The sequence below is a fragment of the Lissotriton vulgaris genome, chromosome 1_1 (genome assembly GCF_964263255.1).
Source record: "Lissotriton vulgaris chromosome 1_1, aLisVul1.2, whole genome shotgun sequence".
In the NCBI taxonomy this organism is placed as follows: Eukaryota; Metazoa; Chordata; class Amphibia; order Caudata; family Salamandridae; genus Lissotriton; species Lissotriton vulgaris.
The window spans coordinates 1,288,545,933-1,288,573,633 of NC_141685.1; positions in this window are offsets into that span (position 1 = coordinate 1,288,545,933).

A 27,701-nucleotide genomic window follows, 5' to 3' on the forward strand; every position below is an offset into this window, starting at 1 on the left:
TCTCGAGCCATAAATTTTAGCCGTAGTAGCCCACCAAAGGTGCTTGACCACCTAAGGGAGTGCTGGCGAATATCTTCCCGGATGGGAGCTAACTGCCAAGAGACATCCTCCTGGGGGTTCAGAGCCAAGCTCTGCTCCAGGCAGAGACACGTGCTTCTAACTGGGCAATGAGAGAAGAGAGCTCTGGATCTCAGGTTCTAATATAACATTTGGCATATCCACGTATTGTCACCTTGCTGGCCACTCAAAGGGTGTAAACCGTGCAACAGACCCATTGTTGTTGTACCATGCATTAATGCGCCACATAGGGCGCAGTCCAGAAGGAGATTGTCCAAGACAAAGGCCCAGAGTCAAGTGGTCTGATATACTGCACGGTTATACTTGTACTTGATTCACTAAATGACAATCGGGGGCAGGTAATAAAATTCGGTCTATGCGAGAGTGAGTGTGGTGGGCTGCGAACATGTGGGTGAACTGGCAGAGCCCAGGATGCCAAGCCCTCCACGTGTCACAAAGCCCTAAAGCCTCGACCCAGTCCGTAAGTTTGTGTGCCACGGTGCATCTTGAAACAGTAGGGGTGCCCGTACTATCCACGGCAGGGTCTAAGACTGTATTAAAGTCACCCCCTAATATTGTAAGTCCCTTTGGGAGGAGTGCTACGAGTTTTGTGAGATCATTATGGCACAGGAGTAGGGACGCTGGTGGAACATACACACTTACTAAAACTGTCATACTTCCCTCCAGTGTACCTTCTAAAGGGATAAAGCATCCCTGGGGGTCACGTGTTATGTTGGAAATCTCAATGGGAAAGGAACGGCTCAGAAGGGTAGCCACCCCTCTCCTCTCCCTGGGCGTATCATGTAAAACCCTGTCAAATCCCTTACAGGGCAGGAAGGGACAGCACTCACCCAGGAGATGAGTCTCTTGAAGCAGAAGGACATCGGGGAGTTGGCGGTGGGCAAACAGCCCATTAACATTCCATGACAAGATCTGGAAGGCCATATGCTGGGAGGATTGAAAGCATGGTCCGTGGGGGGAGCCCCCGGAGCACGACACTCAGTATCAAATATTGCAACAGGTATGGTGTCTGCTGAACAATTTGAGTGGTCAAAGCCCCAAGACTGTAGTCACAATTATTACTGGTAGCTTGTGCCAAAACCTATAAGGGAAAAAAAGAGGTGAGCAAGAAAGCACATAAAGCAGAGCAATCCCACCACCCCAACTCTTACCCCTTCCTACACTTCTACCCCAGAAGCATCTGACGTCCAATAACGGTCCAAAAAAACAATATGCATCCCATTACAAAGTCAACAAGACAAAAGGGGAGGACTCCATCATTGAAAACATCCATGGACAGTCACAGACCATCCGGGTCTCAGATATGTACTTGCATATACATCCTCATCCCAACCAACTGGGGGAGTTCGGAGGAGTTGTGAAGCTTGTGAGCAACGCAGCCGAACTTGATCAGAGAGTGGGGCTGTGGGAGAGATCAGAGTCCGTACATAGGGCAGGGGGGTCCACAGATGGTGACGGGAGATGGTTTCCTGCACCCAGGTCCTCATTTTCTACCCCCGTGATGGGGCTCGCAAACGTTGGTGTGCCAGTTTTTTGTCAGTGGAGGACAGGGTGGCGGAATTGATCTGGCAGTTCCACGCCCTCTCCAGGAACCAGGAAGCCACCCGTGGGGCTCGGCCAGTATTTTGGAGGTTGCAGCAGCAGCATTCCCCCAGTGATTGGAAGGAGAGAGCGGGGCTCGTTAATGCAACATCCAATTCTCTATGAGCCACTGCCAAGTAGATTCAGGGTAGTAAAAAAAGTGAGACGTACGAGCCGGAAGCGGAAGGCGGTATTAGAGCCCCATCTCTCTCACGTTTTGCTTGACCTTTGAGTAGGATAGCTCCCATTGGTGAACCTCCTGGGTATAATAAGGAAACAGGAGGGCCTTAGCATTCCCAACGCAAAGGTCTAGGGGATCCCGAGCTTCTCCAAGGATAGCATCCCTATCGCTGTAGTTCAAAGTGCTGGTGATAATGGGTCGGTGGAGGCCCCCTGAGGCGGTCTAGGAGCCAGGGCCCGGTGTGCCCTCTCAACAACAAACCAGGAGGACAGACGCAAGCTGGGCATCCAGCCTTTGAGCCAGGCCTCTGATAAGTTTGCCATTTGTTGGGGTTCTGCACGCACCGCGTTTTCAGGAACTCTAATGACACATAGGTTGTTACGCCGTGACGGTTCTCTCCGTCTTCGGCGTGCATATAAAATTCCGACGTGTGGGTCAGCAAAGTAAAGACCTGTTTCTTAAGGGTAGCTTCCTCATCCTCAACTGTGGATATTCGGGATTCTGCCTCCCTGATCAGGGCAGTGGCATTACGGAGATCTTGACGCAACAGTGCCACATCCATCCTTACCTCGCCACCGCTGCTTGTGATGTCTGCATTGCTTGTAGGATGACTGAAGCTCAGCAAGTGGGGTGGCGTATTTACTGTCAGCAGGTGGGCCCACAAGACCGTTGCTGGACCCTGTAGTATATTGATCCATACTCATTTGTGTCTAAGGTTCTGCAATGAAATGTTCATAAGCCATAAAATAATGTGAATATAAACAATAGAAGTTCTGTTAATGTTGGGACTGTATATGAATACCACATATGGTTGAGATTTTATATATGAATAGGAACCATAATTTGAATTGTTTTATCTGATATTATATATTTTACACTTGATATTGCACAAATGTTAATATATATATATATATATATATATATATATATATATATATATATATATATATATATATATATATATATATATATATATATATATATATATATATATATATATATATATATATATATATATATATTATATTTATATATATATATTACCTACTGGCAGTCGCCAGTAGGTATTTATAGTTAGGATTTTTTTCAATGCAAAATCTCAAAATTCTATTTGGAATAACTTTGGCGCCGGTTGACGAATCTGCCTGAAAATTTTCTTAAATTTGCCTCGCAGAGCTCCGGTCCTTCCTTGAAAGTTTGAGGGGGATTCGTCAAGCGGGAGCTGAGATAAAAGGGGGGGCCCAAAACGTGTTTTCCCCATGTTAATTTCCGTAGGGCGGTCGAACTCTTTTTTAGCTCGAATGGCTGAATGGATTTCCACCAAACTTGGCAAAATTGTAGGGACTGTTAGCCCGATGTGCCTTTGCTATGTCTCAAGATATGTGCTCCAGTGGATTTTAAGTAATTTAGGTTAAAAAAAAATATATATCTATGGCCGCGCCGCAGTACGCGCACCGGGGAGCGCAGCGGGCGCGACACGCGAGGTGCGCACGGAAAGCTGATTGGCTCTCGGGTGTCTGTAAACATTCAAAACAGTCCGGACCGGCCGCCATCTTGTGTCTCGGTAGGATAGAGACACAAGAGGTGGAAAAACAAAAGGGGGAAATGACCATAAGGCAGCAGGGTAGACCCCCCCTGACCCCCTAGGTTTGATGTGGGGGCTATAAAAGGGCCCCGCGGTGCAAAATATATATATATATATTTTTTTATTTGCACGGGGGAGCGCCCGGTACGTGCACCGGGGAGCGGCCCATGGGGAAAGAAGAATGACAGAGTTATTAAAAATATTAGCCTTTTTTTATAAATTGGAGGTAGTTCTAAAAAGAACTGTTTTTTTTCTTCTTTTTGTTGTTTTATATTTTGTTGTGTTTTTGGAACATTTTGTACTTTTTTAGGCTTTTATGAACTATTTTATAGTTATTTTGGTATTTTTATGGGGATAAACGAAAAAACAGGGAATTGAAAATGGCTCAACTGGAGCAGAAAAGAAAATAAGAAAAAAATAGGGTTTTTGGGGCATTTGTGGTTGTCCCCAGCAAGGATGATGAGCTTTATGCTCAGTTCACCATAGGAGATGGTCTTGCCACAATGTATACATGTTATACGGAAATCCCCAAACCGTGGCTGAATGCAAGGGATCGTCTCCCTTGCCTCTGGTCCCGTTGGAGTGGGTTGATTTCTTTGGGAGGTGGAGCTTGAAGATCGGGGAAGGTTACTGGCCAGTTCCCTCATCTCTGCAGCAGAATAGTTGATTGGATGCCTGCCCTGCATGTGGCGAATCATGGTGTTGTTTCCAAAAGAGTATTTCTTATTAGGGTTTCCCCTGGAAAGTTCCACGCCACAGATTAGGCAAGTCACCTTGGCCGCATTTACTTTTTTTCTTGCCCTCTGGGATAAAAAAAAACTCCCATACAATGTGTGGTTTTGGCTGGTATGGGGTATTGTGTTCTTGCAGCCATCTTCTCCTCCCCTCCTCCTCCTCCTCCTCCTCCTCTTGTTGACCACCAATGTAATCTTGTGGTGGTCCTCTTGGTGGTTGTGGTGGTGGTGGTGGTGCAGATGCTCCAGCTGCTGCTGCTATTGAAGCCATTTCAAAGTACAAAATATACCTCAAAGATTGCAAAACATGTCTTCCTAAGTCAAAGGACAAAGTCAGAATAAGGAAAAAAGGTGGGGTCTTTCATCATTTGGAAAAAAAAAGGCCTGAACCAATGAGAAGTGTTATTTTCAGGTCACAAGGCCAGGGATTTCATCATTATGAAACCAAAACTGTTCTGCACCAATAAAAAGTGTTATTTTCTGGTCACATGACCGACGCGCTTACGCGGCGCGCCTCCGGGCGCGTCGCGTAAGCGCGTCACATGTTTACGTTTCGCGATCGTATTCGCTCGAGTGCTTCCGGGTGCGCTTACGCCGTGCGTATCACGTGGACGCGGCTACGCGATACGTCACAATGATGTTTTCGTTCGCGCCAATAGCGCTAACGGGGCGCTCTCCGGGCGCGCCCCGGGAGCGCTCCAAGGTAAAAAAAATATATATATATATATACATTAAAAAAATTGTTTTAAATACAAATAAAATGTAGGATTCATTCTTTTTCAAAAATATTACATTTTATAGCTATAGACATTTGCTATTAACAAAATTTTGAAATTCAAAGAAAAAAATATAGGTTTGGGGCCTTATATATAGTTAGGAATTAGCATTTAAAAAACCTATGAAATTCACTGAAAAAACCATAGGTTTCACACCAGTTATAGTTAGGAATTAGCATTTAAAAAACCTATGAAATTCACTGAAAAAACCATAGGTTTCACACCAGTTATAGTTAGGTGGAAATTTTACTGACATAAAACCATTGAAATTCCACGTTATAGTTAGTTGGACTCACTATGACTTGCGCGTGTAATGCACTGCTGATGACGTCACATATTACATCACTCATGACATGGTCAGTGACATCACTCATGACATCACTCATGACACCATCCAGTGAATGTGTGCCTTTCTGAAAAATAAATATGTTTTATATATGTATATGTAAAGGTCAATGGAAGAATAAATGTTTAAATAAGTGTCTTAATGGATGTTTTTTTTAAAAAAAATTGATTGGTTAACTGGCTTATTAAGTGTATTTTAGTGAATACATATATTAGCGAATATTGTTTAAATATTTAAATGTTTGTATCAGTGTTTCACTTTGTGTATAAGTGGCTGCATGGGTTGGTGAGTAGCTGCATGTGTGTCTATATGGGTTATTAGATGTTTTTTTTAGTATCAGTATGAGTGTCTGTATGGTTTGGTGGGGGTATTACTTAGCACATAGATGCATCTATGACTGACTCACTGTTTGTATGTGTTTGGAAGACGGCATATGTGCAGGACTGTATGGATGGATGAGTGTGTATATGTGTGTGTTAGTGAGTGAATGACTGTCTCACTAGTGTCTTTATCAGTAACTACATATGTTTTAATCTAGTATATGTGAGTATTGATGTATATAAGTGAGTATATGTGAGAGTGAGAGATTGTAAGAGTTCCTGTTTAAATAAGTATGTGTTTCTATAAGTGATTGTTTAAGAGAGTAAGTATGTGTAAGTTTCATTAGAAGTAAGGTGGTAGTGTGTGTATAGCTGTATATGCAAATACATGGATGTTCAATAGTTTATTTGCATGTGTGAGTATGTGTGTGAGCAACTTTTGGAAGACTGTCGACGTGTTACAGGATGTATAGGTGTATCACTACATATGATGAGTGAGTATATGTATGAGTGACTACATAGAACTGTTGGTGAATTAGTGGATGTGTATATAAATGGTGGAATTACTGAATTGGTTGTTGTAACTGGTATGGGTATCTCCTTTTTTTTGAAAATTTTAATTTCTATTTTTGAATATGTGTTTCAAGGGTTACAGTGAAAGGAGGTCTGTCACTCTGTCACAAGGATGGTGTCATCAGACCGGGAAGTGGGTGGAGGGAGGGGGGAGGAGTTTAGTTCACTTTGCAACATTAGCGCGTGTTTATATATACACAACGTTGGATTTGAATATGCGCGTGTCCAATATGCTTGTATTTTTTAATCGAAAGGCCGAACAGACCCTATTGATTTGGTTGCTGCGCAACAACTACAAGGGGTGCATAAAGACAATAGTCTACGTATATTAGGATGGACAGTTGGTGTCAGGATGGCAGACCGGGAAGTGGGTGGAGGGAGCGGGAAGAAGTTGGTTCACTTTGCAACATTAGCGCGTGTTTATATATACAGAACGTTGAATTTGAATAGGCATGTGTCTAATACGCGCATTTTTTTAATCGAAAGGCCGAACAGACGTATCGATTTAGTTGCTGCGCAACAACTTCAAGAAGTGGCGTAACGAAAGTTGAGGGGGCCCCCCTGCAAAGCACACGGAGGGGGCCCCCGTGGCCCACCATGCCCCCCCCCGCCCCCCCCCCCCCCCAGGCAGCGCGGCCCACCATGTACCACTTTGCCCTGCCACCCAGAAATCTAGCATATTTTGCTTTGAAACGTCCAACATTTAAATGAAATGCCTCTATATTGTCTTTCTGTAAGTACCGTTAAATCACTGAGCTCACAGCTCACCCATGCCTGTTGGTGACCTGTACTCCACTTTGGCGAATTATGAGATGGCCAAAGAGCTATAAGTTTGTTTTTGTGTGCACACGCCATATATATTCTATAGGTAACGCATGTTACATTAGGTGCCATATGCGCCCACATCTCCATCCATGATGAAAGAAAGCTGCTCTCTGTACTACAATCAAAGCTACAAGTGTGTAAAATAATCCCGAGGTTTCATGATTGCCCACACGGTTTAGCCGCTTTTAGAATATTTGATGCCATGCCACAACCCCTCCCTCCCGCGGACCCCCCTCCCCCCCCTCCAGGATCGGGCCACCGGCCACTTCGGGCTGGACTGTTCCCATGGGGCACAGGGTCAAGACTGATTTGCATATGGCCATGTCTGAACTGGGATGGCTTGGTGAGCAAAATAATGATGGATTAAACCCAGATCTGTGACTGGGGGTGAGTGTCTGAAAAGTTTCAGCACTCGTCCATTATCACCTCATGTTTGATTCGGCCTGACATTTGAACTCTGTCTTTGAACAATGAAATGTGACAAAATAAAAACAATATTTAAAGGCATCACTGTTAGCCATTCACCTTCTGAAATCCGTTTATGCTGGGTGTACTGCGGCAACCGTCTTCCAGCGAATAGGGAATAGTATTTTGGAAAATGTGTTGTGTATCTAGGTTTGTAGTGATGACATTAGGGCGTTGCCATACAGCTGAAGCGGTTTATAGCCAGACCAAAAAAAAAGAAGGAACGAAAACATGGAAACATTTGAAAGGATGATGCACAAAGAACTAAAACAAAGCAGTGACGGGGTTAAAGGGAGAGCAAAAGTAGAAAGCTAGGCAAAGAAGATGGATGACAGAAGGGAACAAGAAAACAAAGAAGAGGGTGAAAGGAATGAAAGAAGGAGGGGGAGAAAGCGACAGGAAGGTGGAATGGGGAAAAAGGAAGAAAAGAAGGAGGAAGGTGAGGAAGGATAAGGGTGAACAAGGAAGGAAGGAAAGAGAGAAAGGAAAAAAGACATAGGGGGAAAGAAGGAGGAAGAAAGGGGGGGAAAGGAAGGGCAGAAAAGTGTAGGAAGAAAGGAGGGTACGTGCAGAGAAAAGAAGGAAAGAGTGAACAAAGAGAGGGAGGAAGGAAGGAAGGAATTGGAGTCGAGGGGAGGAGAACAGAAGGAGGAAAGGGTGGGAAAGAATGGAGGGTAAGGAAAAAAGAAGAAAGAACGTGGGAAGGGAAGAAGAGGAAGGAAAAGGGAGGGAGGGGGAAAGAATATGGAAGGGGAGAAAGGAGGAGAGAGAAAGGAAGGGCACAGAAGGGAAGGAACTGGATGAAGAAAGGAGGGTAAGTACAGAGAAAAGAAGGAAAGAGGTAAAGAAAGGGAGGGAGGAAGGAAGTAATGGGAGTCGAGGGGAGGAGAAAAGGAGGAAAGGGTGGGTAAGAATGGAGGGTAAGGAAGAAAGAAGAAAGAACGTGGAAATGGAAAAAGAGAAAGGGGAGGGAGAAAGGTAGGGAGGGGAAAAGAATATGGAAGGAGAGAAAGAGGAAAGGGGGAGAGAAAAGAAGGAGCGCACATTGGAAGCAAGGGGAGAGAAAGCGGAAGGAAGAAGAAAATGGAATGAAGGAAAATAGGAAAAAAGATGAGGGTATATGATGGAACGACGGGGGAGAGTGAAAGAGGAAATAAGAGTGCGCGAGAAAGGAAAGGAGATGTGAGGAAATAGAGGAAGAGTGGAAAAAGGAAGGGTTGGTGGTAAGGGTGATAGAAAGGAAAATAGATAGAAAAAAGAAAGCAGACAAGTGCACCTAAGATGCCACTCATATTGTAACCGGCTGTTAATGTTCACTTACATGAAGACAACATGTTTCATACAAATATAGGACAGAAGTGTACAAATCTGGCTTGAGCTTTCAGTAGGTTGAATACCATCTGAGGAGCTCTCCGCATTGGGAAAAGCTAGACATTTTTCTACAGGCTATGGGTTCTGGATTTTAGATTCAGCAACGGACATGTCTGGCTAAGATGTGACATGGGACTGACGTTCATTAGACACCAGAGATGGAAATTGATCAACTTCTCTCTAGACTAGTCCATCTCTGTGTGCCCAGAGAAGACCTTTATTTTCATCAAATTGTTTGATTAATCATTAACGGAAGCAATGCTAGCTAGGGCGGTCGACCTCGAATCTGGGGAACTGGGTTAACCGCACTGCACATGTATCTGTGGAACTTAGCGAAGGATGCTGGTTTGTGTGGCATACATGTGTAGGTGCTGCTGGTGCAGTTTGGGTGATCACCGGGTGGTGTGCCAGTTGTGTTGTGCCTTGTAGACTGGGCACGGCAGAAAGAAAATGCAGAAATAACGTCGAAATTGCGGTTGAATTGAAATAATGCTGCTTGTGCTCTTAAATTAAAAGCTCAAGTTAATCCCCAGTCCGAAATGTGGATCTCGAAGTACCATGTGACGTCCAGTGAAACCCCACAGCGTCGATGATTTACCACAGGAGTTAGGAAGAATTCTGCACTTTAGTTTAAAGGAGTGGGCGGGTCATGTTTACTTCATTCTTCGTCGTTACCAAATGCGTCTTTTTCGTCATGGAATTATTTAACTCCCCGCCCCACCCACCTCCCACCACCACCAACTCCCAGTCCCACCTCATACACATTATGCAACCTCCTCAGTCTGTAAATATTGTCACTTCACTTTTTGACATATCGATAAGCGACAATGTAATGTCCTTTTTAGGTCTCGCCTGTCGATGCGCATGCGCATCGAGCAAGCGAGACTATGGGGGCTTATCCACTCTTTATCCACTGCAAGGAATCGTGGCGATTCCTTGCAGTGCCCGTGACTTTTAAGCTCAATGCGCATGCGCATTGAGCTTAAAAGCGCGTGCACGTCCGTCTTGTTTTACCCGCTCCGCCCCCTCCCCTTCCCGCCGTGTCGCATTTCTCCTCCCCCCTCCCCTCTCTTCCCTCCGTCTTGTTTGTTTATTTTACCCGCTCCGCCCCCTCCCCTTCCCGCCGTGTCGCATTTCTCCTCCCCCCTCCCCTCTCTTCCCTCCGTCTTGTTTGTTTATTTTACCCGCTCCGCCCCCTCCCCTGCCCGCTGTGTCGCATTTTTTTTTAAATCCCCACTTCCCCCCTACCCCCATCAATGCCAACACTGACGCCGTGCTCTGCTGCTTGTTATGTTTAGCTTCCCCTTATCTTTGCTCCCTGTCTGATTCCCTCTGTCTTTCTCCTTCTCACTCTCTGGGGTTTTCGTGGCCGTTCACTTTCCATTCTATCCTCCTGTTTTCGATCTCACTGCATATCTCCGCCTCTCCCTACCCGTCTCTCATCCCCGTTTCCTTTGTTTCCACTCTCGGTACAACTCTACCCCTTTCTGTTTTACTTCCCAGTGCTCGCTCCCTTTCATCACTTCTCTACACCTTCTGGTCAGGTTTTGTGTAAATTCCCTTTCCCCGATCTCTAAATTTCTCTGCTGGCTCCACTGGCAGCGCCTCTCTGGCCCCTTTCCCTTTCCTCCTCTCAGCTGCTCCCTACTCCCCCCCCCCCATTCCTGCTCTTACCGCTGCTCTCTCTGCCCACACCCTTCCGTCTCTCCATCTTCCCACTCCCTCTGCTCCCGCTTCTGACACATGTACATTATATTCTCACAAGAAATAACGCCCGACACGTTCCCGCAGCGCAGCATATGCCAAAAACAACACCGCCGCTGCTGCCGTGAGCAATTCACGTATTTCCGGCTATTTGCGCGTCCACAACACTGTACGCAGAACAAGAACATCTGGGGGCGCCGCCATGCTTTCAATAATCTCCAAATTCTCCACGGACCACCCTCCGGCGTTTTTCACAAAGCTGCTCCTATTTCACACTCCCCAGTCTCACGTGGTACACCCCTCCTACCAGCCTTAGTGGTACTCAACCCATACCAACCCCAGAGATCTTCTTGCCATTCCAGCTTCGCGCGGGTTCTCTGTCCTGCCACTGTCCCAGTGCGTTTCTACCCTGGGAATGCCCCACCGTGCGCCGGTCACAATATCTCACAGAGTTCGCACCTTGCTGTCTTGCTGTGGTGCTCTCTCTGCCCTGCAAATCTCTGGCCGTTTTCCCGCTCTATCAACTCCCAGTGGTATTTATGCTATAGCCCCCTCCTGTGGTATTTCTGCCCCCCATAGCTTTGCGGTCCCTCACTCACCCTCAACCCCTCACCCTCAACCCCTCACCCTCACTCACCCTCACTCACCCTCAACCCCTCACTCACCCTCAACCCCTCACCCTCACTCACCCTCACCCTCACTCACCCTCAACCCCTCACCCTCACTCACCCTCACCCTCACTCACCCTCACTCACCCTCACTCACCCTCAACCCATCACCCTCACTCACCCTCACCCTCACTCACCCTCACCCTCAACCCCTCACCCTCACTCACCCTCAACCCCTCACCCTCACTCACCCTCAACCCCTCACTCACCCTCACTCTCACTCACCCTCAACCCCTCACCCTCACCCTCACTCACCCTCACCCTCACTCACCCTCAACCCCTCACCCTCACTCACCCTCAACCCCTCACTCACCCTCACTCACCCTCAACCCCTCACCCTCAACATCAACCCCTCACCCTCACTCACCCTCACCCTCACTCACCCTCACCCTCACTCACCCTCACTCACACTCACCCTCACTCACCCTCACCCACCCTCACCCTCACTCACCCTCACTCACCCTCACCCTCACTCACCCTCACTCACCCTCACCCTCACTCACCCTCACCCTCACTCACCCTCACCCACCCTCACTCACCCTCACCCTCACTCACCCTCACTCACCCTCACCCTCACTCACCCTCACCCTCACTCACCCTCACCCTCACTCACCCTCACCCTCACTCACCCTCACCCTCACTCACCCTCACTCTCACTCACCCTCAACCCCTCACCCTCACTCACCCTCAACCCCTCACTCACCCTCACTCACCCTCACCCACCCTCACCCTCACTCACCCTCACTCACCCTCAACCCCTCACCCTCACACAGTGCAATAGGTCTCGGAGCATTTGAGTTAGAGCTTTTAGAAATGTTTATGGCTTTTTTTTTTTAATTCTTTAGCATTGGCTACAGGAAACAAAAATGCTAAAGATTTACAAAAAAACCCATAAACAATTCTAAAAGCACTAACTCTAATGCTGCGAGACCTATTGCATTTCCAATGCTTGTTAAATAATGGCACAATATTATAGGGCACAGGGAGAGAGTATTTCTGTAGGCCTCTGTGCGTGGGTGGGCACTGGGCGGCACCTGGCAGGATGCATGCTACAGTTACCCCTACTCACAGACGCCCATATACCAGTTGTGCTAGTACTGCTGCTCCACTGCTCCCACATTACTCCCTGCCCTGGGCCCTGCCCCGAGGCATACGCGGCAGTCGGCTCGGCAGAATTGAAAGTGAAAGTCAGGACTCTGATGGCCCAGGCACTCTGGTCCCACATGGCATGGACACTTACTGGCTGTACTTCACGGACACCCGAACTTACACGTCTTCAGGGGTACACATCACGTCCTCCGACCTCAAATTGCAAGCGTTCCACGGTCCATCTCACACAACCCTACCCGCACAGACATCCAACGCTGCGCCAGTGCCACTCACCATCTCCCTCCCCCCAGCCTATTACAACCAACCCCTGGTCCTTTGGAATGATAGTGATACCTTCCAGAGTTCACTGTTCACCCACCCACCACCCACCCCCTGCCTTCCAATCCAACTACTGCTGCTCCCCTCCACATTTTACCTCACGAATCGAGTAACAAACGTTCTCCTCTCTTATGGGCCGCTACCACACCTCACAGACGCCCATATATATGCCCCGTTCGCCACCTATGCCATTGAATTAATTGCCCATTCAAAGTTCTTCTACCAGTGAGTCCGGAGCTCTACTACACACCATCCTGATGGCATGCGCTACACCCAGGCCAGAGCGCAAGGCTAGCCAGCTGCCAGGCAGGACACAGGACAGGGCAGGGCCGGGCCGGGCAATTTAAATCAGGATTATAAGGCCCCGCAGGTCAGTGTCACTGTCAGGACGGTGACGGCAGGGACAAACTTACTTCTGACAGTCTGTCTGGCTTTTGTCTTCTTCTAAATCGATCTCTTCTCTTCTAAGTTGTCTTGACTATGGGCGGCTGCTTGGCCTGGCTCCTTGGGGTGGGCGGGCTATGCGCGCCCCTGGCGCCACACCTTGTGTTTGCGCCGTCGGTGATTGCGCATGTGCTGTGCCGAGTGCTGATAAATGTAATGAGGGCATGGCATCATTGGTCAACTCACCAGCCAGAGCCAGCCAGTACTCACCAGCCAGAGCCAGCCAGTCCTGCCCCAGCACCCCCCCCCTGCACCCCACACGCATACGCAGCGGAATTGAAAGTGAAAGAATTAAAGTCAGGACTGGACAGGATCGACTGGGAGTAAACAAGTATGTGCTCGCATCCACAGTCTGTCCGTCCCGCCGCCTGATTCGTCGATGGATTCGGCACCATTTATACATTTTATTTGCATCAGTGAGTGCCCGGGGTGCCGTGCCACACTGCCACCACCCTGGCCCTGACTGCCCTGCATCAGACAGACGGCCGGGCCCCGGCCGGGACCCCCCACCCGATTTCGGAATTTGAAATTCGGACTTGACTCGAGTCGGGCGGGGTCCCGGGGGGCCTCGGCCCGCCCGCCCCGCACCAACCATTTCGAACTAGAAGTCAGAGTAGACTCGGCCCGCCCGCGGCCCCGCGCACAATTCCACAATAACAATACAATTAATTAGAAAAATCGAAGTTTATAACTGCTGCCTCACACTAGTCACTCACTCATTACTGACGGCCAGGGCCCCGGCGGCCGGGCCGGGGCCCCCGGCCGGCCCGCGCCCCGCACCAGAAAAGCTGAGAGACAGACTGAGACTCGCAGGGGCCCCGGCCCCGCCGCCACCATTTCAAACTCGTAGCAGGGGCCCGACCGGCCCACGCTGCGCGCACCATTTTGTCACAGCCCTACTGTGTGCGCAAGCAGCATGTATCACGTGAGTGGCCCCTGCGGGGCCCCTGTAGCAAGTGGCCCTCGCGTGGCCCCCCCGCAGTGCGGGGGCTGCGGGCCTTGTGTTACGCCCCTGACTACAAGGGACGCATAGAGGCAATAGTCTACGTATATTAGGATGGACAGTTGGTGTCAGGATGGCAGACTGGGAAGTGGGTGGAGGGAGGGGGGAGGAGTTGGTTTACTTTGTAACATTAAGAAAAGAAGCTTAGAGACAACAGTCTACATATATTAGGATGGACAGTTGGTGTCAGGATGGCAGACCGGGAAGTGGGTGGAGGGAGCGGGAAGAAGTTGGTTCACTTTGCAACATTAGCGCATATTTATATATACACAACGTTGAATTTGAATACGCGTGTGTAGAATAGGCGCGTGTTTTTAATCGAAAGGCCGAACAGACCCTATCGATTTGCTTGCTGCGCAACAACTAAAAGGGACGCAGAGAGACAATAGTCACAAAAACATATTGTGTACCCACAAGCATTGTGAAATTAAACATATTAGAAACGTGCACTTACTCTTTTCTTTCTCTTCCATTTAACCAGACTGAGCCACAGCAACGCTTGGCCAGGTTCAGCTAGTACCATAATAAAAAATAGATATATAATTTTGAAAACAGGAGACGTTTTTAATAAGTGATTTTTAATCAGTCATTTAATTGTTGAATATAGAATTGGATGTAAGTAATTGGCTCAGTGCACTCTGATTGATTGAAGGTTAGTTAATAAAGTGAGAGCACAAAAGTGAAAATTTGCTAAGATTTTGAGTCTATTATTTAATACCTGTGTGAAATGAGAACAAGATGAGCAAATCAGATTTTGTATCCTAACTGATTTTTTATGGGCATTTACCATCACAGAGGTTCTGGGGAGCTTTCTTGAAAGCCAAGTCCCAGTATAACCACCCTAAAATAAGTGTGGTCTTATTTCAATTACCACTGCTAATCTATAAGTTCACAGTGAAGGTCAGAGGCATGCATGTGCCAAATGAACAAGGTGGTGTAATCTAAATATTTTGCTGGGGAATATATGGAGAATGTGTGTCGGTGTCTGGTTGCCTAACCATGTGCACCACCTTGTGGACATGTGGGAAGACAAATCAGGAAGGCAGACCTTAGAGTTGAGGGAAAGACTATTGGAAATAATTTTTAGTTCTCACCTGGACAGCGCATGTGCTGTTGCTTGTGTCAATCTTTGTTTCTCAAAAAAAACTCTGGAAAGTGGCGTGTAGCCTGCCCATTGCTTAGCACTGGTTGGCTATATTTTCAATCTTATTTTCTTCCTTTTTGGTTGGTGTGCGAGTGTCAGCGCATGTCAGCTTCACTTCATCTCCATGTGTTTGTTATCTTTCCTGCAGCCGGGCCAAGATGTGATTGGTTTCTTGATTAATGTTCTTCCTTGCTGCTTGTGCAAATTTTTTATAATTTTTTTGATTTTGCTTGCAAGACAACTTGAAACCATACAGTTGAAGCTCGTCCTTCCTGGTATTTTTGAGAGCAATGATGCAAACAACTAGCATTAAGAGAACTTTGTAGCATGTGACCAATTTCCGAAACATATATTTTGGCTGCCATTCACTTTTATTAAACATGCTCACTTTGTTTTAGACTGGTCCCATACTATATGTGTTTTTCTGTATTAATGTTTGCCGTTGTGTCAAATATACGTATTTTTTGGTTAGTACTTTTAGAATTCAGAGAATGTTTTAATCATAGTCAAATGTGGTTTTTTTTCAAAAAGGTTTATGTTTCACCTTTACCTCTACCCACTTCTGAACCCTCAAGTCACCCTCATCTCCCTTTACTTCTACCCACCATGAACCGTCAAATCACCCTCACCTCCCTTTACCTCTAATCACCCTTTAACCCTCAGTCATCCTCACCTCCCTTTACCTCTACCAACCTGTGAGCCATCAAGTCATCCTCGCCTACCTTTACCTCTACTCATCCCTCAACCCTAGAATCACCCTTTCCTCACTTTAACTCTACACACCCCAAACCCTAAATTCACCCTTATCACCCTCTACCTGCGCCCACCTGAACCCTAAATTCAGCTTGGCCTCCCTATACTTTTACCCTGCCCCAACCCTAACATCACCCTCACATCCTTTTAACCTCTACCCATCCTTGTACCCTAAAATCCCCTCTGACCCCCTTTACTTCTACCTACACCCAAACCCTCAAGATATCTTCACCTACCTTTACCTCTACCCACCCCTGAACTCTCAAATCACCCTCACCCCCTGTACCTCTACCTGTCCCTGAATCCTCAAGTTACCCTCAACCCTCTTTACCTATACTCATCTCTAAACCCTCGAGATGCCCTCACCTCCCTTTATCTCTGCCCACCCCTGAATCCTCAAGTCTCCCTTTACATCTACCCACCGAAAGCCTAAAATCACCCTTATCTCTTTTTGGCTCTACCTACCCCAGCCCTCATCATCCTCACCTACCTTGACCTCTACTCATCCCTCAACCCTAACATCACCCTACCTCCCTTTAACTCTACCCACCTGAACCCTAAATTTACCCTTACCACCCTTTGCCTGTACCAACCTGAACCCTGAATTCAGCCTTCCCTCTCTTTACCTCTACCCTCACCAACCCTAAAATCACCCTCGCCTCCTTTTACCTGTGCTCACCCTTGAATCCTAAAATCACCCCTGCCTTCCCTTACTTCTTCCTACACCCAAGCCCTCAAGGTATCCTCACCTCCTTATCTCTACCCACCCCTGAACTCCCAAGTCGTCCTCACCTCTCTTTACCTCTACCAACATCTGGAGCCCTCAAGTCACCCTCACCTTTCTTTACCTCCATCTACCCCTGCACTCTCTAGTCATTCTCACCTCCCTTTACCTCTACCCAGCCCAGAACCATAAAGTCACTGTTACCTTCTTTTAGCTCTATCCATACCTAAACCAGAAAATTAACGTAAAAAACACAAACATAAAAACAATAATTTAAAAAATGCTTACCTGTGCAGTAAAATACTGTGTGGTAAAGGTACCAATACTTACCTGTGTGGTAAAGACTGTGTCATAAAGGTCCTGTATGGTAAAAGGTGTTTCCCCTCAGGCAGTACACATCTCTGCCCCTATCTTAAACACTCTCCTACCTTCACCCTAGTGCCCCTAAATGTTTAGGGGTCACTGATGGTTGTTTTATCCCTATGTTTGGAGGGCACCTTCATCTCTTTGACAGTTCGCCCACTACCTCCCTTCCTATCCCCTGCACCCTATACTTTAGGTCTTGCCCGAGACAGCATTTGCGCTGTTGCTTGCAAGACATTTTATTTACTTACAGGCAGTGCGTAATTTGTAAAATATTAAGTACCAGGCTCTGACTAGGAGGCCACTGCAGCTTGCGCCACCCCTCGCCCTTGTCATTGCTGCCAAAACAACTACTAACCAACTCTCTCGTATGTAAATGCGACAGTTCAGATTATTCCAGGTTTTCAAAGCTAATGGAATGGCTGGGTAGGCAGGTATTAGCAATTTTAATGTATATTGTATTCCTAAATAACTGTAGTACTGCTCATCTCTAAATTAGATGAGCATCGCAACCATGTGATAGACTGTTCTAAGTATGGTGTTGACAATTAGGTGGCGGTGCTGAGCACCGGAAACAAATTAAGTGCCGGTGCTGGGCACCGGAAAGCACCGGCTCAAATTAGGCACTGCTTACAGGGAGCATACAGCCCGACCATTTCTTAGCACTGATTGGCTTTATCATCACTCTCATTTCATTGCTTCTCTTTGGTCAGTGAGTGCCAGCTTCACTTCCTCTTCATGTGTTTGCCTGCCCCTACCGTGGAGCATGGCACAAGTTCTGCTACCTTCGCCTAGTGTCCTTGGACTACTTGACACTTTCAGAGGTACTTTTATTTTCCTTTTAATTGCACCCCTTCCCTCACTCTGCCCTCCCGCATTATTGCTTGCCTTTCCACCCTACCCTCCTCCTGCAATGATGCTTGTCCATTCTGCCCCCACCACTCCCCCATTGTTGTTTGCCCCTTCCACTCCCCACCCCCTCTCCTGCGGCACCTCCATTCACCCAAAGGCTAATAAATATCTGTGAGCTATGGGAGACTTAGGGGCTAGATCGGCCGACTTTGAAGCTAAGGAACAGGGTTTGAATCTCAGCGGCAGCGGGCAGGCTCAAACCAGTGGTCGAAGTGGGGCGAATCTGAGGGGCACAGTGTGCCCTTACTTTCTTAATTTTAGGAAAACAGTTCCCCTACTTCTTGTCAAATGTCAGCTGTCCTGGGACGTTTAATTCCGGGAGCTGAAAAGATTCAGCCAAAGTGTCATTCAGGTAGCTTCCTGAGCTGTGAAAGTGAGAGAGGGTAAGACAGGAAAACAAGTCTTCTTGGCAGGGTGCTTGATTAACCGAAAGAAGTGTAAATGTGCCAAATGCTGAATCTGCAAATGTAAAGGGGGCCTGGAAGTCGGTATGGGCTTTAACTGATGGAATCTCTTGAAACTTCCTAGTGCTACACATTTATTCATTTTGAGAAGTACTGTAAGGGAGCTACCTGCTAAGATGTGGTGTGTTTTTTTAAAAGACAGTAACCATAAACAAGCATTTACAATGCAATGGTCTCGGCATTATTAAAGGTAGAGCTATTGGCATTGATCATGACATTTTTTTTTTTTAAACATAAATAAATGGAATTATCATTTACAATGGCAATACGTGAGCATTAGAGAGTAGTAGAGAGTAGTCACGGACACAGGGCCCACCACACAGCAAGCCACACATACACAGAGAGCCACACACACACACAGAGCCACACACACACAAAGCCCCCCCCACACACACACAGAGCCCCCCACACACACACAGAGCCCCCCACACACACACAGAGAGCCCCACACACACACACAGAGCCCCCCCCACACACACACAGAGCCACACACACACAGACAGAGCCCCCCACACACACACACACACAGAGCCCCCCACACACACACAGAGCCCCCCCCACACACACACAGAGCTCCACACACACACACACAGCGAGCCACACACACACACAGCGAGCCACACACACACAGAGCCCCACGCACACAAGTAATTTGCTTCTCCGCCCAAAATGTATACACAGGGCTGGCTGGGAGCAGCACACCCCAGTGACTGCAAAATGGCAGCTTTGCATACTACAAACAAAGTAATTAGAAAGCTCAGGGTTTTAGCATCTCTTAACTACCTAAACACGTGTGATTTCTTTGTAGTGACTGAAAACCAAAGCGGTAAAATAACACGTATCCTCTCCTGGGCATCTACTACCCTCTTCCACTGCCTCGTGCATCCACTAAAATAAGGGGCTCTTCAAGAAGCCGATTTTGTTGTTCTTACATGCATAGGCTGCTTTGTCAAAACTCAACGCCGAAGCGCAGACTCCACCGCCTCTCAAAAATTGCTGTCTACAGCCAGCTGATATGGTTTGTTTTCTTTCCTTGGCACTTGAAAGGAACAGCAAAGTCTTACATAATGTCATAACATGTACAAGGCAAAGACTTCCAGCGCACTGCAATTTGAGCGGACAGGCCTGAAAGGAAGCCCCTGATTTGAAGTGGCAACCTTAAGTATATTTTACAAACAAGGACATCCTGCGATCTGCCTTCAAATGCTATGCAGTGAAAAGGCGTCCACCCATTTAAGGGCCCGGCCCTCTTTATGCCCTGCGTTACTAATTGAGGCTGGCTGAAGCCAAAACGAAGAGGACTGGCCTACAAAAGTAGAATTAGCACCTTCCAAAAGTAGGTCTGATGCCCTACAAACTGGAAAAAAATACACCTCTTACTCCTACAGGGGGAGGGCTGGGCGTAGCTTAATACCGGCTGTAACCTGGGGCATGGTGTTTATCTAATGACATGGGCATATGTGCGAACTGGTTACTTAAATTAATTGAGGTTAGCCATGCATAGAGACAAATCAAAATGAAGAAGATGAGAGATTGCTAACTTCCATTTTAGGGAGAAGGGAGTGAGAAGCCTGCTTACATGGTTACATTACAGGTTCCGGGGTTGTCAGAATCAACGTTAGAATGTATTAGTTTAGTGAGAATTAATAGGCTTTTCTATCTTCTCATATTTAATTTTTGGAGGTCCCAAAGCTTTGAAATGGATGCAATGTATGCCCATGTATTGTGCTTTTTTAAACAAATGGCTTGGAGTAGGTACATTAGGCCTCTCATGAATGAGTTATCAAAGACTGAGTACTGTTCAAAACAAAACGTGTTATCTGTTTATTAATTACAGCAACAGTATTTCTCTCTGGTAAAAGATTCAGGTTCACCATTCAAAGGACACAAAACAGCTTTTCTTCAAGCTAACTTAACGAGAAACAGACATGTCATTTCTCAGCCTGAAAACAATTCCTGTAAAACTTGTCTGGAGAAACAATTTGTAATAGTACAATGGTACGAGACAAGTGGTGGACAAAGGAAGGAGTACCAAGTAAGACACTAAGTAAGTAAGTAAGTAATATATTTATTTGTATATGATTAATTAAAATCTTTACAAAAATATAAAACGCCATATAACAGTACAAATTATTTAAAATGCCATATAACAGTACAAATTATTTAAAATACAGCAGTTACTATTGTCAATTCAAGGTTGTTATTAAGACACTAGAACTCAAGACGTTTGTCCGCCAGATCAAGAGAACCCGCTTAGCCTTTGACACTAGACTGCAGTAATGAACCAGAGAGACATAACAACTCTCACTGTTTACAGTGCTGACCGTGAGGGGTATCCACTGACCCTGGGTCAGGCAATGCAGGAAGAAGGTGTGGCTTCCCTCAAAAGACATTCGAGTTTCCTTTCTCAAAAACGCATCAAACAAATCCATCCTGAGCCACAGACTGGAAATCCTGCTAGGGTGCACGCAGTCTTTTATCCTTGCAATGACTACACAATATGTATTAACTGTGATTGGCTTTTAATAATGGACATTAAAATGTTCTACCTGAAGCATTTTAGACACAAAATCTCTATACATCACATGCTATTACTGTAAGGGATTTTTCCAGTAGCCTAAATAGTCGATACCTCAAGGGCCTGTGGGGCTGTCACACAGTGCCTGGAATGGGAGTTACTCTGCCCCAACCTGAAGGCCTTTCAGAGGCCGGAGCGCAATCACCTGTCTATGGGGGGTGAGCCTACCTCAGCCCTGCGGGTCTTTAGAGGCACCAGATTGGTGGGCTGCAGGGAGATGTGTGCAGGTCAGACAGGGTCTGAGAATCTGTGAGAAGAAAGCGCTGAGGGCACCACTTACCGTATCACCTGGACCCTTCTTCTTCATCATGCCTTCGTATTAGTGTGCTGGCCTCATCCGGGCAGCCTTGGGATTGGGCAACCCAGATGCCATCTCGGGAGTCACGCTGGCCCGGGGGGCAGTGCAGGAGGAAAAGGCTGTTGCGTGGAGGAGGCTAGAGGCAGGGGCTGGTGACCAGGGCGGCAGGCCCTGTAGTGCTCAGGGGTGAAGAATAGGTGTCGGAGGGCATGGCCTGTGGTGTGGAGGAGCCTGGTACACACGAGCACGGGACTGTGATGGGCAAAGCTGAAGATCAAAAGCCAGGTACCCGGGAGAGAGGTCCCTCCTGTGTAAAGATCTTGGGTGCCCAGAGTAGAGGACCGAAAAGCAGGTACCTTGCACCCATGAACCAGGTCCCTCTTATGGGGGGCGAGGGTTACGGGCAGAGACCCGGAGCACAGGTCCTGGGGCAGCTGCTCACAAGGCAGGTGCCAAGCATGCAGAGGAGCGAAGCAGGCACCATTTACACAGGAATTGGGCCCGTCCAGTGCACGGAGCTAAAGTCCAGTGACCTTCCGTCCACGGCACAGGCCCATCCTCTGCGCACAGCTCTTGGGCAGGCACACAACAGGCAGCTGGCTGAAGTAAAGGTTCAAGGGTCTCTGTGAGCCAAGCTCTGGGCCGGACCCTGGCGCACAGGAGGCGGAGCTCAGAAACGTGCATCGGGCAGGGTTGAAGTACACCGATATGGCTGGGGCACGGGCACAGGTGCCTCCTGCGAGCTGCGCACGGAGCAGGAAGTGGACACACAATAATCCAGGTGCTTTCGGCCAAAGAGTGACTCCACCGAACACGCCCTGCGCAGAATCTGATTGGACGCCAAGATTCACGAGGAAGTGGAAGGACCGGGGCACCTGGCACCGTGGGCAAGCACTGCAGGGCAGCACGGGACAGGAGTGGGCCTACACCCATGCCACACATGCAGAGTAGATTCAAAGGCAGCAGGGGGATAGACGGGATATGGGACCTGACGCCGTGTACAGGCAGCAGGATATAAACTTAAAATGAAGTTATGGTCGGGCAGAAATGGCTCCCGCAAAGCTCCGACATTTTTGCGATTCGGGGGCGTGTTTTTTGGTGAGTGACGGATGACGTCACAGATAGAAAGAACCGAAAAAAACACGCCCCCGAATCCGAAAAAGACGGGGCTTAAAAGGAGTGACGCCCCTCTCCTCCAATGGCTGGCCAGCATTTACGACGCCAGCCAATGGAGAAGAGGGGCGGGTTCAAGCCCCCTAACCTAAAAACATAAAATCTTCGGACCGAACTGCGCTAGTGCAGCCTACGGTCCTCGACCTAAAAATAGCTTCCTGATGACACACATTTATTCTTTTTGAGGGGTATGGTAAGGGAGTTGCATTCTAAGCTTTGAATTGTGTGCTTTTAATAGACAATCATAAAAAATAACAAAAATGCACTATGTACACCCTGCAAAAAAATCTATATTTTGGAAACACTTTTTTATCTTAAACCTTTATGCACATTCTGTCTATTTTATACTGTGTGTAATGCAAGTTTGAAATAATGACTTGCATGTTCACAGTGCTTTCTGTTACAGACTGGGACCCTGTAGCGCTAAACATACGCAAGTCACTATTCTCCATTGTATCAACCAGGAGTTGGTGCAGTGCATTAACTAATAGAGGTTTCATATTGTAAGATAGTGTGTTTCCTACTGATTAGCATATTAATTTTCATTTAAGCTGTGTGTTATTTTATATGTAGTTACCAGAAGGTGAAAGACTGAACAAAGGTAGAGAATATTTGTTTTTTTCTAGCCACGCCCACACTCACTTACCCCTTGCCCCGCCCCCTTACATGCAGCATCATAGTTCCCATACTTTTTTTACTGCACTTCGACCACTGGCTCAAACATCCTGTGATTCTGGGCAGTTTACCAAATCTCCCCCTGTCTAAAAATAAATGTGTCCGTCTGTAATGCAACTGGCGCTCATGTAAAGCGCTCCGATACCTTCGTTTCGAGTTTGCGCTATATAAAACTGCGACAACAAAAAATTGCTGCAGGGGGGCCATTTACTTGTTTTGCTTTACGCCACTGGTTGGCCTTCCTTCACCCGGCACATCCTCTCTTACACTGTTACTGGCGTTTCTGTGCTTGGAAACACTGAAGCTAAATAGTGCATCTCTCTGTGTGAAAATCTGCAACACGTCTTTAAAGAGTAGAGCTGGCAGGCCGATGAGTAAACTGGGGGTCGCTCTCCACGCTAACACAAAGATACTTTGAATCCACGGTGCAATGATGGATACACACTGGTTAGAAAAGCAGGTGGAATTCAGTGCAGCAGTACCTCAGTTACAGGAACTTTTGTTTCATTGGCAAGGCCGGTCTCCTGTCAACTGAAAACCAAGACGCAATGAGGTCGGCTCGCACCTGCACTAGCTGCCTTCAGGCCGCTTCACCCCGTCAGCTGTGTGTTATCCTCCCCTATAGCTCCCACAGCCCTCCTCTCCTCGTTAAAGGGCCCTTATGGCAGTGGGCTCGTAAATATCCTACGAGGTCTACCTGCAAGTGTAAAGGGGGGAGGCAGGGACAGGTGAGCAGCTGCAGGGCGACACCTTCAACAACCACATCTCATAACTCTCAGCGATAAGCCTGGAGGGGCTCTGCTACGATGCTCTTCTTCATCTAGCGGGCTCGATCTCGAGGCGCCCGGGCTGGGACCCCATAACTTAGCGCGGTAAGAGTTAGCGGGACACTAATCCTCTGCTTTATCGGGCAGGCGGCCGCGGCGTAAGACGCGCGCGCCTGGAGCCATCTTTCAGCCAGGCGGCCTCAGCTGACAACTCCATTAGGCCGAGGCGGCTGCGGGGCAGGAAAGCAGCCATATTTATTTATTCACCGGCCCTCTCGGATGGAAACCTTAGATCGGAGCCTGCCATGCCCAGGGCACGTGTAAACCCCGTTACATTTCTCTATCTTTCATTGCTCTCTTTAACATCATCATCATGCAGGCCGGCCTAGGCTGGCAGCGACCACCCTAGGTTTCTTTCCTGGGGCACTCCTGGGTCGCCATGCCAACGTGACTCCTTATCCTCTGGATGGCTCTTTCAGTTATTTATGCCTACAGTTAGGCCTATGCAGCCCCTTTCATCTTGTCGTGCGCTCTCTCTCTATCTGCATCTCCCTCTCTCCCTGCGCTCCCATACCCTTACCCATCTTTATTCCCTCTACCGCTCTTAAATTCATGTCCTCTTCTAATTCATATCCCTTCATGCCTCTTTGACTACTTCTCTTTTTGTTTTGGATCGAGCCACCTTTCCCAGTTTATAGAAAAACAATGCATCTTTCAATAAGTGTTTTTTTTTTTTACTTTCGCCTAATTAAATATCCTTCTTTGCAATGCAAGTCACTTTGGAAACATAATTCTCCCTCTCTGGGCCCCCCTTCACCTACCTACCCCCTCAGTCTCTTTCTCTGCCTCTCTATCTCCTCCACCACCCGCTCTCTTGATTTCCTTCCACCTTGTCAAGTCAGCATTGTGAGCATAGGGCTCTGCGACATACGTCAGAGGACTGAAGATATGCCAGGATAAATCATAGTTCCAGGAACAGACAGCTAATTGGAAGTCAAGAAGCTGTGGGAATCGAGCCTTAGGGCATTGGCAGGGAAGCGAGGTGATTGTTTTGAGGTTATCATGGAACTATGAGAGGGATATGTCTGTCACTTGAGGTCCTTTATTTATTCAGTGTCAAGTCCCATTTAACAAATGGTTTGGTCTGTAGGTATACTCTAATTAGTATACCTCTAACACTCCAGCTCCAGTTTTCAAAGGCTCAGATGTGGAATATCGGGTACGCATAATATCTGGTTCCAGGCAAAAGAATCGTTGAGCAGATGATTTTCAGCCCACCCTTAATGTTGAGGCCTACAAACACCCGTCAAAAAGACATAATGTTTCAGATTGAGTCAATACCTTAAAATGCAAGATTGGGGTCAAGTAATGCTTAAACCAAAGGACTTCAATGAACAGTAACAAATGTTCACCGTCCAACATCTGATGACTCTGCCTTTTAGAGACAGTAATTTTAGTGAAATACTAAATTAAGTCACCTGCTGCCACATGCATCATTTGAAATTGCATTCGCAATTGGTGCGAATCGCAAAATTCGCCCGTTTGCGAATGCAATTTCAACTTTTGGGATGCATCATGTTGAAAGTGTTTTTTCGCAATTTAAGGAATCGCAAATGTATTTGCAATTCCTTTAAAAAAACGCAAATTCAAGGAATCGCAAAAGTTTTTTTAAAAAGTTCATGCATGAAAAATCGCAATTTGCAATTTTTTTTTTTAGAAGAAGTCAGACCAGGTGGTAAATTTGTGAAAAACAAGCAATGCAGGTGAAACTCATTAGGAGTGCATATAAGGGGCTCCACAATGCATGAAATATTTTTCAGAATGGCAGCACTCATTGTCGTGCCACGTAGGTTGAGGCTGAGAACAGCAGCAAGGAGGAGAAGGGTGGTTCATGAAAGAATTTTCAGAGTGCGCATCACCTTACTAGGCCAGACAGAGGCTGAAATTTATGATAAGTATAGGCTAAATGCTGACTCAATTTTAGAATTGATAGATAAATTGGACCCAATCTTGCAGAGACACACACGTAGGTCCCAAGCCATACCTACCCACGTACAGGTATTGTGTTCCCTACACCTCCTTGCCTCGGGGTCCTTCCAGGGTGTTATAGCCATTGCTGGTGGTGTGTCCCAGAGTTTACTTTCACGTTTTTTTCAATGATTTCCTCAATGCCATGTTGCAAAGGATAAGGCATCACATTGTATTTCCAAGCACACAACAGGAATTGCTTCAAACAAAGTTAGATTTCTACAACATGGCACATTTTCCCCATGTCATTGGCCGTATAGATGGCACACATGTTCCCATTTGTCCCCCATCTGAAAATGAGTACATTTACCGCAACCGGAAATGTTACCATTCTCTCAACATTCAAGCAATTTGTAATTCAAAAACTATCATCACTGATTTAGTTGCAAGTTACCCTGGAAGTGCCCATGATTCCTATATTTTTAGACATAGTGCCATCCACACACAACTGCTTGCTGGAGAATTTGGAGATGGATATTTGCTTTGTAAATATATTTAAATCAATTGCTACTACTCTCTGTACCATGCTGTCCCATATTACTTATAATTTGTATCTCCAATTTACCCATCCTATAGGTGACAGTGCATATGCTGTGAGGACATTCATACTCACACCCTACCTAAATCCAACAACCCGTAAAGAACAGCTGTACACCATGCGCACATAGCTACCTGCAATGTAATTGAGAGAACTTTTGGAGTTTTGAAGTCAAGATTTCGCATACTACATAAGACTGGTGGAGCTTTACAATATCGTCAAGATGTTTACTGTAAAATAGTTGCAGCATGTGCCATGCTGCACAACTTAGCCACTAGGAGAGGCCTAGAACTGGAGTTGGAGGATGTACTACCTAACATTGACAACCAGCCTCAACAACCCCAACCAAGATTACATGGACCTGACGCAGCAGAGGGAAGAAGAAGAAGGGCAGAGATAACTCAACATTACTTTTAACAGAGGTAAGAACTACACAACTCGATTTTTTTTGGCAAACTGAAATCTATTTATTTTTAAATGTTCCTCAAGGATTCATGGTATTCTGGACATCTTTCAGCATGCATGCTTCAGAAAGTAAATTATATTGTGTTTACTTTTTTTTAATCATAGCAAAGCTTTTATCTTCAGATATCCTTCAAAAGTCAGGCAACTGCTTATCATAAGTAACATACTACTTTTTACGTCCTCGCACCCATAATGCCTTGCCTGGAATTGTCCCATTGCCCTTAGTTATGCTGCTAGCAATGTCTTGCTTCCTGGAGCTACGCCATCCACTAGGTACAACAAGTTCAACTTGCCTACTGTCATTTGCGCATCCATCACTATCCCCAACTGGTAGTAGCTTTCCAGTTGCTTTATCAGTTTGCATTACATCAACAACATTCTTCAGGGTCATCATTCCTCTTGAAATATCTCCACAACATTGTGTCATCTCCTTTTGCATGCCAACTGTATGCTTGATTAATTGTGCAGTGTTGCTGGACAGATGATTCATTGCCCTGGTGTATCCCTACATGCTGGCCAATGATCTATTATGCCTACTAGCACTTCCTACTTGCTGTGCCTGTATAGCTGTACACCATGTTTCCATAGCTGTTGCCATACGCTCAAGTTTCTCTGATGACTCCATATGTGCTTTTTCAATTACATTTGTCATGTGAGTCAGACTGTTGTTAATAGCACTAATATCATGACTGATGTGAATTAGTTTGCCCTTCCTAACACGTATGTCTTTCCCTTGT